The 11,984-nt window shown below is 33.6% G+C and overlaps 1 long non-coding RNA gene across 1 annotated transcript; it reads right to left on the bottom strand.

Moving 5' to 3' along the window:
- Window positions 1–6,816: 6,816 nt before the first annotated feature.
- On the bottom strand, window positions 6,817–11,984 carry LOC128983062 (uncharacterized). The gene is made up of 3 exons (XR_008489786.1): window positions 11,902–11,984; window positions 9,536–9,694; window positions 6,817–6,943 (listed from the first exon to the last, which is right to left on the bottom strand). It is a non-coding gene; the product is annotated as an uncharacterized LOC128983062 (long non-coding RNA).

The following is an 11,984-nucleotide window of genomic DNA, read 5'->3' as shown; positions in this document are numbered from 1 at the left end:
TTGTTAGAATTTGACTTTACATGACATGACATGACACTATGACAGAACTATATTTTTTTTTATTTTGCCAAAAATGGCCGGCTTTGCTAGGTAAAAAGGTAAAAACAATGCAGCCACGCGGTTCAATATTTTACATTTATAACTTTTTCATTTTGGTTGCTTCCTAATTAGGGTACGATGTCATAGCTTATAATGTCATAGCTTATAATTGCGAATTTGTTGCATAGCTTATAATCTTGAAAATGTGGCATAGCTTATAATGGAAAGTTTAAATTGTTCCATAGCTTATAATCGTAGAAATGAGGCATAGCTTATAACGGTTTCCTTAAAATGTGGCATAACTTATAATGGCATAGCTCAAATGTGCTGCAGCTTATAAAATCTCGTTTGTTCTATAGCTTATAATTTTAAAAACGTGGCATAGCTTATAACGCGCGGGAATTACGTCATAGCGGATGGGACAGCTGATCGATCCTGAGTAGACAAAAAAATTATCGTGCAATGGTCCTCAAATTATCGTATCGACTAGCAGCCGCTACTCGGCAATAAGAAGTCGCGTTAAGTGCAGCCAACGTAGCAAAACCAAAAGTATTTCAAGTTTTTTTTACTCCTGGACGACATATGTAATATATGTATATATTAAATGGTTTTTGTTGAATAATAGAATAATGTGTTGTATCTGCTGTTTTACTTTAATTATGTAAGCTGAAATATATTATCATAAGTTTGATATTGCTCGTGTTGCTTATTTATGCTATGCATGATAACTATTGTATAGGTAATATTTATTTTGTAATATTGTGTAATACCGGTGTAAAAATACTTTTTCATAGATAAAACCGTAGACTATGCAACATAAGTAGACTTCTCTTCCCATTGCTGATTTTGAAGCTTGTTTTTCGTGTCTATTTCATGTACGTCGACACTGATCGCTAGTGTAAACGAAATCTTGTTTCTATTATATTAGGGTAGTTTTATGATTTGTGCTTTACTGTTTGGTTATATAACTAGGAGACCAGTTATTTTTATGATTAGATAGTTTTATTTGGTTAAATTAGGTTTTAAATAACTGAAATAACAATATTAAGAAACATATTGTAAAAAAAACACAACCTCTACACAGTTGGCATAGAATAGCAATAAAATTGGCTTCAGCTTTTCAAACAAGAATGACAAATCTTCTAAGGGACTTAATGTTTGATCTATGATCAAAACATGTTTAGTAGATTTGTCATACTTATGGAGCAGCTTAAGCCCAAATTTTAGTTTTATTTCTGTACGGTGCAATGTAGATTATAGAGGTCATGTTTTGTTTACAATTTGTTTCTTATTATTTCACTGTTTACGCCTTCATTTAGCCAAATAAAACGATCTTGTCATGTAGCGGTCAGTGTCACAGGACAAGAACTACAAAACAGTGCAACCCCCATTTCTGTAAACATTATGTTTCAAAAGTTAATGCAACTTTTCTGTTAAAAAGTAACCCAAGCATGATTTTTTATTGCAAGAAAAATTAAAATATTCTTCCCAAAGATCGGAAACATACGTTAGACAATAGTTTTGTCCATTGATGTAATTTCTGTAATATCAAAAATGATATATATCCAAGTATTTATAAACAGTACTAAAATTCTAAAATCCATACTGAACTCGACTACGTCATTAGCAAAACTTGACACAAGAAGGCACTTAGTTACCAAAATAGTCATAATGTAGTAATGTAATAAGTTAATTTAAGATTTTATTTGTATTGATTAAATGATTCAGTACTAAGTAAAAGTGTAAAGAAAAAAACGGATTTCTAACAAGATATTTAATATATAAATATTCAAATATATTTTTACTCGTAAACTCTCAAATACCTCTCGACTGACTGGTTCTTTACAAATTGGTTGCCCCTGGGTTGGAAGAACTAAGTGAACAAAAATATTACAACAGAGTGTTGGCAGTGGAAGCTTTATGTTAAATAAAAATTTAGTGGGCCCTGTGGAATAAAATTACCCCCAGAAGTCCTAAGGGGGTTCTTGGTAGTGTTTAGTTCTTCCAAGGCTGAAAACAATCTTAAGACTACACTGACTCTACCTTGCACACTACCACACTAAACTAACTTAGTGGTGCACCCAAGGTGTATCTTTTGTAGTGGATTCTTATTGGTTATAATTAGGACTCTTTGAAAGAACTATATTTATGCTAGGATTGAAATACCAAAGGTTAAAGGTAATCATCAGTAAATAAATCACAATTCCATATATTTAAAAACAACTTCAGTGGAGAATATAATTATAATATAACGATGACAAAAGGTGATGTGTTACGAAATGTATGGCCTTTTACCCTAATATATTTGCCATTAATGTTATCACTACTATATGAGTGAAAATTTAAAAACGTACGTTTTCAGGAAAAGCACTTTGCAAATTTTTTCCCCCTTTTTTCAAAACTTTTATTATTATTTTTATTTCATTAACATTTTAAGTTTCATAAAATGTCCATGGTAACGCAATATCTTTGGTAGTTTTTTTTTTTAAAGAGCATCTTTAGTGGAAAAACACAAAATCCTGTCACGACCATAACAGACGTTTAAATGAATATTAAAAATAGTTAATATTATTTTTAGAACTATGTTTTGCAATAAACTAATTTAATTTTATGACCATTATACAATAAAAAGGTCACTGAGCTTTTGGTATATTTGGTCTTTCTAGAAAAAAATAAAAAACTCAAAAAATTGAAAAAAAATTAAAATCTTTTTAAGTTTGTATAACTCCGAAAAAACTTACCTGAGACCCGAAAAATCTTTATGTTTGTATAGAGGTGTGCTTCTTTTTTGTATAAAACATTAAAATATGACGATATTTTAATTTTTTAAATTAATTTATGATAGAAATCATAAACGTGATGGTCAGGGACAAGCGGTACGGTCGTGAATTTTCTGAAATAATCTAAATCTTTCTAAACAATCCTTCAATTATACTGTTAGTTATAATAAAAATATGTGTTTCAATTGAACTAAACTGTTCAATTTACAATTATATTAAAGTTATTGTCACGACCAAACACACTATAATCCATAAGGCTAGATTGGTCGTGAAAAAACCCGCGATGGTCGTGAAACTTTGGTCGTGAAATTACGTGTTATTTGGCTCTGTTCTGGCGGTTGCCCTGCACCTCATGTTCGAGGATACAAAGTGGACTTCTAGATTAATCTAGCAATTGAAATATCTTATAAACAAAAATTAACACCATGTCTACTTCATCGAATGACTATGTACGGTCATGGGTACACTAAAATTACAATACCCCAGCCGCAGCAAACCTGCAGACTAAGCGAATTTCCATTTGCCTGATTTGATTTTCAATTAAATCTATTCAAATAACATTAGGTTTAACGAGTACCTAGGTTTGCTGCCTACAGGGTAATAAAGTGTGTTTTTCAGTAAAATATTAACAGCTTAGTATAAAATAAATCGATTGGCCAAGTTTGATCCAAATATATGCATAAACAAGCAAACTACAAAAGTTTACTTATTCTCCATAAGAATAACATGAGAATTTTTAATTTATAATTTTCTCCGTAACCAATAACCATACAAAAACACTTCAATATACTGAATTATTTGTTTTTTTAAGCTCTTCAATATGGTCTAGAAGAAATTTGGGAAATTTTATGTTTTGAGGGTCAAAAATGAGAAAAACCAATTTTTACCCCATAAATCCCCCCATAAAACCCAGTTCCCATGGTCCGATCATGCTGGCTCGCGAACTCGTTCGAATAAACGTAGGTTTACAAGTTTGTACCAAATTTCATCGAAATCGGATCATTTTTGCTCGAGTTATCGTGCTGACGGACACATATATATATATATATATAAATATATATATATATATGAATTTGAACGGATGGTGTTTTTGGCTTCTAGAAACATCAAAATGAAAAAGTAAATCGGTCCCGGGACTAAGTCTTACCATGAGACCTACGGTAATAGCTTATTCCCTATAGGGAAATTCGCTAAAAAACACAATCTTTCCTTTATTAATCTTGTAATTCCTCCTTTCAACTCGAAACGACCGGCACTACAATCCTGACGTACACCCCGAACTAGTCTCTAAACCCAACTGACTCCATCGACGCCAGGCTTGCCACTGTCATGCTCCAAAGTAGAAAATTTTTCCCAAATGGTCGTGACGCCAAATCGAGGGACAGACTTATTTTGTCATGGTGGTCAGTTTGCAATGACAATAAAATTATAATGTGCTTCTTTTTTGTAAGTTGAATAACCATTGATGACATAAAAATATGGCTTGATATATTTCGGCATGAATAATTAGCCTAAAAACAGTGTGAAAGTTGGAAAATGTACCCTAGGGACACGTCATGGTCGTGAATTTCGAGACTTTAAAAATACGAAAAAATACTTAGAACCTATTTAAAACCAAATAAATGTGTGTAACATATTGCCCCCGTCCCAAAAATATTAAAACACATAATAATAAACTACAAATCCAGTATCTACGAAGTAAAAGGTCAGGGACATGAAAACGTATGTTTTTAAATTTTCACTCATATATCGAACCTCTCGGTAGAGGAATGAAGTGATTGGCGCGGTTACAATATAGCCGTGACAGTGACATTAAGGTTTGAAATTTTAATGTTTGAGACGTTCCAACACTCACAAAATCCAAAGACAAATGCTAGTTTTTTTTGTCTAGTGAAATCACATTGAAAAATTCCCTGACTTTTCCCTGGCGATTCCATGATTTTTTAAAACTTTCCCTGATCGACAAATTCAAAATTACAATTTTAATACTAACTAAATCTTCAAAAGGACTAATCTTTATCTGAAGAATATCTTATGTTTGTTGACATGAAAAAAAATACATAAAATCTATAGATACAGGCTTGTAGCTTATATTTAAACTTTGCAGCTTGCTTTAATAAAATTAAACAGAGTTTGATAAGATGATACACAGTTTAACAAAATTTAATTTGTACAAAAACACAAAATTTATTTGTACAAACATATTTTTTAGTTTTCCGTGACACGGCATACGTACTTTCACCAGATCGACCTTTACTAACAATTATTTTAAACATTTTACAATTTTCCCTGACTTATGACAAAATTCCCTGACTTTTCCAGATATTTAATATTCCCTGACATTTCCACGTCACTATAGCCACCCTGAAAGACTATAAAATTGAAGTGTAGATCTCATTGTCCAATTTGTTACAGTATAACTGTACGTAACTCAAGGCAATCGTATGAAAGATTATTTATTATTTATAGCTAAAGAGTGTTATGGCGGATACGTCTATATTGGAATACACTCCCACTAACTACAATCGCAAGCCAGAATCAAACCTGCAGCCCTTCCAAGTGTATTAAATTTTCCAATTAATTTCACCATTGGCAATTATACATTTGTAACCTTTTGTTTGGAATAATACTGTGTTATGGGAACAATGTGTGTGCAATGACGATTATAATACAAACATTTTAATCAAATTACGTTAATTTTATCACAAATAATTGAACATTTATTTATTTTTTAGAATAAAAAATAATATCACTGACTATGTATCAATACCAATTAATTAGATCAAAATGGATACAAAATGTAACTTATCAGTATCTGAATCTGAAAACATGTGCTCAAGAACAGGAGGCCAAAACATAACATAAAATGTAACGGCTTGTACGACCCACTAAGAGTAATTATAACACTAATACAATAAATAATATATAGTTACTTACAACTGGACGTCAGACACAAAACACTTAAGGAATCAGAGATAATACGGATGAGTTTTTTTCCAAAATGCGGACAAATTGAATTTTGGTTGAACTAAGACGTGAAATTTCGGGAGCGGTATGTATAAGTTGGTGAGGATGAAATGAGTTTTTCCTAACTTAATTTAATTCCAAAAAAATATATCCCTGCGGGATATAGGCTTTAGGGTTTGAAAATTAAATTTTTGCCAACTAACACTGCAAACTACGAATTGATTTGCACGACTCCACTTAACAACTCACCCCACGCATAGGAAGGTTGGAGACACACTGGTCACTGAGACAGACCCTTGGCTAGAAGCTTTCCCCACCACGTCATAGGGCCGTTGGGTAAGTCGCCTATGTCTAATCAGCTGACTGGATTTGCGTTTCTAATTTGCTGTTTATATTGCATCACATTCGGTACAAAAGAAAGAAATTTAAATTTTGCTTGTCGCTTGTTTTGGGCAACACACCAAGCATTAGTTGCAACCCAAACTTGAGCATAAAAGGGGCCTAACTTAGGCCGCATAATCAGGGATAACCCTGATATTTACCTTAGGCCGCCTAAGGTAAATATCAGGGCTATCCCTAGGGTTGGCAGCGCCTGGAGCAAAGGTGGTTGTGGCGCCCCCTCCCCACCAGTAATAATAGTCGCATTCACATATTTTAATCAATTTTATGTATAGATAATGAGAAAAAAGTTATAAATGAACATAATATTTGTATTAGCAAGCCTATTCTTTAAATATAATAATCTTAAAAATTTGGTTGTCCGGATGCAGATTAACTCCTAGGGAGGAATTTGGAAATCCATTATGTCTTACTGGGATAATTATGAAGTACTTTTATTTAAGGACTGGTCTTGGTTGTGTTACTTACTTTTTTTAAAGTAGAAAATCAATATGATTAGGCTCAATAATGGAGTGTATTTTAATGTTTCATCAAGAATAATAGGCAAACAACATTAAACATTTTGGTTTATAAAATATTTTTTAGATAAGGGTAAGGACCTTAATAAAACACAACAATGAATCATATTAGGTAGTCTATAAATTGGAGAAAGTTTTACTGTTTAAAAAATACTTCTTACAACACAATTGAAATAAATAAAGATTATAAGGCGAAGTTAATAGCTGAGCAACCCTTCTGCATTCTTCTGTCATGATATCCTGAAACAAATAAACAATAACTCAAAATTGTTATCAAAACTAAATAGAGAAAGGGGTGTCTTGTTAGCTTGGTGGTTAATTTGTCCTGGACTTTGCTGCAAGAGAAATTGAGATTGACTTAAAGGATCCTTGCACAAGGTGAGAGGATTCAACATAATTTTTCCATGGATATTGCACACACTTGCCCAGCACAGCACAAACCTGCTAACAGCATGCTACTATTAAAATTAAAGTAAAGTAAAGTACTGTAGAACCAAATCAGATTACGCTCTTGTGTCCACCATAGCACTATAGAAGACCATAGAGCACTAAACGGTTTTCATAGACTTTTATCAATTAAGTATTAAATGTATCCATTCAAATACATACAAATTATAACCCAGTGAATGATTGAAATACATGTCATGATGAAACCATACAGCGGTAGCCCAAGTACGGCTTCATAAAACCATGTGCTAGTTGGTCTGACCATACTGGGCAGGAGTAGAGTGGCCAGCTGTGCTGCGGTTAGCGTATATTCCGGCGCCGACCGCCAGGGGTAATGTGTAGTTACGGCGCACGCCGCTGCAGCATCAAGTGCTAGTGACCGTTTCCATAACAACTTGGTAGTTGGGAGTTAGTGTTGACAACTTTGGAGGAATCCCCCGGAATTGGAGTTTACTGACTTATTTAATATTAAGCAGTAAATTAATTTAAATGCCATATTTTATTGTATTTTTTTTAAACATATATTTGTTATACTTTTGTAGTTTCATTACAATGATTCAAAGTTTTTCTTTATTAATCCATAATTTTAGGAAGTGGTTTATTGGAAGGTTTTGTTTTATATTTGCAAGGTCAAAATAAAATTTAACCAGGATGTCTAGTAGTCAGGGAAAACGGGAAAGTCAGGTATTAGTATTGAATTTCAAAATGGTCTTGAAAAGTTGGGATTTAGTCTTTATTTTGATATCAAAGTCGGTAAATTTCATGATTTTACCTCAATCGCGCTAGACAACGATCAAGTTTCCGTGACGGCACAAGACGATGGATGATGTGTCTATACGACCGCGGGAGATGTTCTGAAACCGCGACTGTGCTAGACGACGTTTTCGTGACCACGGACCACGGGGAGAATGATCACGTCTTTTCTGCGATCGCGCAAGACGATTGTATATACGGCCGCGGAAGATGTTCATGATTTTGACGCGATTGCAGAAGATGACAATAGCGAATAGTAATCATTTCGTTTGCAAGAGTGGTAGTGCTGGTAACAGCTGGCAAGTAGTCGACGACGACACTGGATCGAATACTGATAACTGATATCAAACGGCAAAAACGCTCTAGCGGCAGATTGCAAAACCTTTCTTTGACTGTCTATATTTACTCTATTGTCTATGAATATAGTTTTACACATCTACCATAGCCATAGTGTTCTACCACCTCACCCAAACAAAAGAAAAAATTAATTATTAAAGATTCACAAAATATCACAAATTATTCGTGAAATTAAAAAACATAAACATAACTGTAAACAGACAGTTCTCATTGTGTATGACAGTTTTTTGTTGCTGCTTAGTTCAAATTAGCTGTTTTCATAAATGAAAAAAAAATAATAGTGCTGCATCCTGTTGGTAAATCTTATAACTTTAAATGCCTTTGCATATCATAGAACCAACCTTTTTAGTTGAAACAGCTGACTAAATTCTTTAATTCCATTTAAATATGAGTACTCATAAGGTTAACATGGGAAACTCTAGAGCCACTGGGGCGGAGCCCGAAAGGATTTTTGAGATAAAAATATGCCTCTATGTTAATTGTGAATGTGAGCTATCATCATACCAAATTTGAGCCCAATCCATCCAGTAATCAACACGTGATTGAACTTCAAACACACAAACAAACGCACAAACTTTCACATTTATAATACTAATAAGATAGTAGCCTTTCTCATTTCACATGATCTGACAAGCACGGTGTCTCATCAAACTAGTATAATTGTTTTTGTTCAAGCTCCTATGTATGAGCAATCGATGTATCTAAGGTTTAATGGGTGTTGGGGAAAAATAACTAATTTAATTCTGTGCTGGTATTAACATTTTTTTACCACAAAAAGATGTGAAACTACTTTATTGTTACCAGTTGTGTGGGGGCAATTCAAATATTTCAGTCTGACGAATCACAAAAGAGCAGTGGTGACTGTGCTGCGTTACCCCGAGAGTGGATGTAGTTCACTGAAACACCCAAAGGTAGCAGTACTGCACGGATCCGTATCCAGTGTCTTTGTAATGTGGGTTGAAGAGAAAAAATCCCCGAAACCGGGACAAAAGCATTGCCAGACAGGATTTTACGGGAAATTTTAGTACCAACCTACACCAAAGTAAAGCTCGCATTCTAAGCTGGCAGGCTGGCAACGATTATAACGTCTCCGTCTGAGGCTAAGCTCACACTGACTCAATATATCTCTGTTGGTCTGGTGCCGACTTTTGTCGGCGCGCGCCACATTGAAGTGCTAGCGACGCCGACTAGAGTCGGTGTTAGCAGTGAACGTGTTAATGTTAAACAAGGACTGAAAATGCTTTTTAATCATATTGATAACTTAGCCAAACTTACTTATCTTTATTGCTTTCGATTCTTTTCCAAGAAAATTTCTCTCCTTCTTGTTTGGCCCCAAATAAGCAGACAACTTCATCAATATTGTTTACATGTGAAGTACTCTCATACATTAACACCAAACATTTGCAATGCTCCAAGCTTTACAAGAAAATTTACCTGGAACAAAAATAGGCAGTGTACATCATTCAGGCCTACTTCTTGTTAAAAGTAAAAACAGAATATAGAACTATAGCTCAAGGTAGGGCATATTTTCTTTGTACAAATATTTGGATTGGTAGATAAAAACTTAAAAACTCGAAGGCCACTGGTTCTCTAAACTAATAACTAATAAAGTGTGTTTTTTATTAAAACATTAATAGCTTAGTATAAAATAAAGCTTTCAAGTTTGATTTATAAAAATAAATATAGCCTATATATATATATATATTTTAATATTTTTAAGCTTTTTGTTGGTCGCAAAACATAAACAAATAAAAAGTAGAAGAAGGTAGCTTCTAATGTTATTCTTATGGGACAAATTTAAAAATGTATTTTGAGGGTTTTATAATTACTACTGAACGGAATCGTCTAAATTTTATGGTGTCTTTCCATTGGTGTCATAATTAAGATTCGTGCAATTTTTTAACACTATAGGTGCAATGGTTAGCTTGAGTTTTTTATGCGAACACTTACACACACACACAGTTAAGCGGACAACTAATCCAAGACTCCACTATACACAACACGATACATAGATGACATATTATTTTTTTTAAATTTCTTTAGAAAGGTCTAGAGAATAATTGATAAATTTTGTGTTTTAAGGGTAAAAAATGAGAAAACCCCATTTTTTGGCCTCTGCCCCTTCTCTGCATAGAACTCATTAAAACCCGGTCCCATGGCCCAATCATGCTAGTTCGCGAACTTATTCAGATTTATCCTGCCTTACACCTTCAAACCGAATTTTCATTTGATTTTAGGTTATGAAAGAAACATAATACAAGGATATTTGCCTTTGCCAATTACAATCAATTGTAGGCCTAAGTATGGTGGGCTAATATGAAAAAAGTTGACCCATAGGCCTACTTGCCTAATTTGTAATTTTATTCATGTACTCAGGTATGTGTCACAATTTCATTTTCTTAGGTAGCCTACATGTTTTTTTGCCATAAGTTAACTGCATGGTTTGCTGCCTTGTTTACTGTGTGAAATTAACCTAACTTAAGTTTTGTGACGTTGCCTATTGTAAGTTATTTTATAGACTACTAAATTTCCATTCATACTTGGCTTAAAATACCTAATATGTATCGTCGCCATTTCATTGAATAGTATTAACAGTATTGATGGTAGAATAAGTTAAAGGGTACAGTTTCTTAACTGGGCTACGCTAATTTTATTGAAACTATCGATTCGATTAGTAAACCTACATGCGATTTTTTCACCATCAGCAAGTTTGGTTGGTTAAGTTAGGTTATGATAATTTAATTTTATAATAAACTTAGATAGGTATATTTAAAATATCTATTATTAATCAATATTTTTAATTCAATACTGTAGTTCAATAAAATATATTAACTTAAGTTAGCGTAGCCCAGTTAAGAAACTGTAGGCCTACCCAAGTTAAATCTCTTGGCTCAGTATTATTACGCTTACCATTTCTAAGGTTACACAAATGGGGGAGCGAGCTGGCGTAGTGGCTAGAGCGCGGGACTTCGGTCCGTGAGGTCCCGGGTTCGATCCCCGCCAAGTCACCAATGGATTTTATCTAAGTGATAATGCCGCAACCCCTAGGTCTAGCCTGAAGTAATGTGAAAAACAATCCCAGGCTCGTGCCTAGCGTCCTAGGACAAAAAAAAAAAAAAAAGGTTACACAAATGATACAAACTTGATAGCCTACTTATATCAATTATAGGCCTAGGCCTACTCGAATACTTAATACCCATTCAAATGAGTGTAGGACGTAAACTTAAGGGCTGCACTTTACTTTACGTCCTACACTCATTCGAATGAAAATATCGATCGATATATCGATTATTAGATAAGTTATATCATTTGGTTAGTTAGGTAAGGTTAACCTAACCTAACTAACCAAACGATATATCGGATGAAACAATCTAATAATCGATATTTTCATTCGAATAAGTGTAGGACGTAAAATAAAGTGCAGCCGTTGAATACATTCACTGATATTTTTATTAAGTTAATTGTTTAGGCCTGTCACAGGAAATCTGTAACTTGAGTCACAGCTACCTTAAGCTTAAGTAGGCTAGGCAACTGTACCTACTAACTTAACCTAATAACGCTCAAGCAAATAATAGCCTACTGCATTTTGTTACTTTGAATAACAAGGCCTAGGAACAGGATTGGATTAAAACACAACTTACTGGATTTCAACACCTCAATAGTTTTGGAATTTTTTGATGTTTACAATTTATTAATAATTATTGTTCCTCTTCTTGATCTTCTG

The sequence above is a fragment of the Macrosteles quadrilineatus genome, unplaced genomic scaffold (assembly GCF_028750875.1).
Source record: "Macrosteles quadrilineatus isolate MER2022 unplaced genomic scaffold, UCM_ALF_1.0 Scaffold_1__1_contigs__length_201487025, whole genome shotgun sequence".
Taxonomy (NCBI): domain Eukaryota; kingdom Metazoa; phylum Arthropoda; class Insecta; order Hemiptera; family Cicadellidae; genus Macrosteles; species Macrosteles quadrilineatus.
Note: the sequence above shows the minus strand (reverse complement) of the source record. Positions and strands in the feature narration are given on the sequence as shown.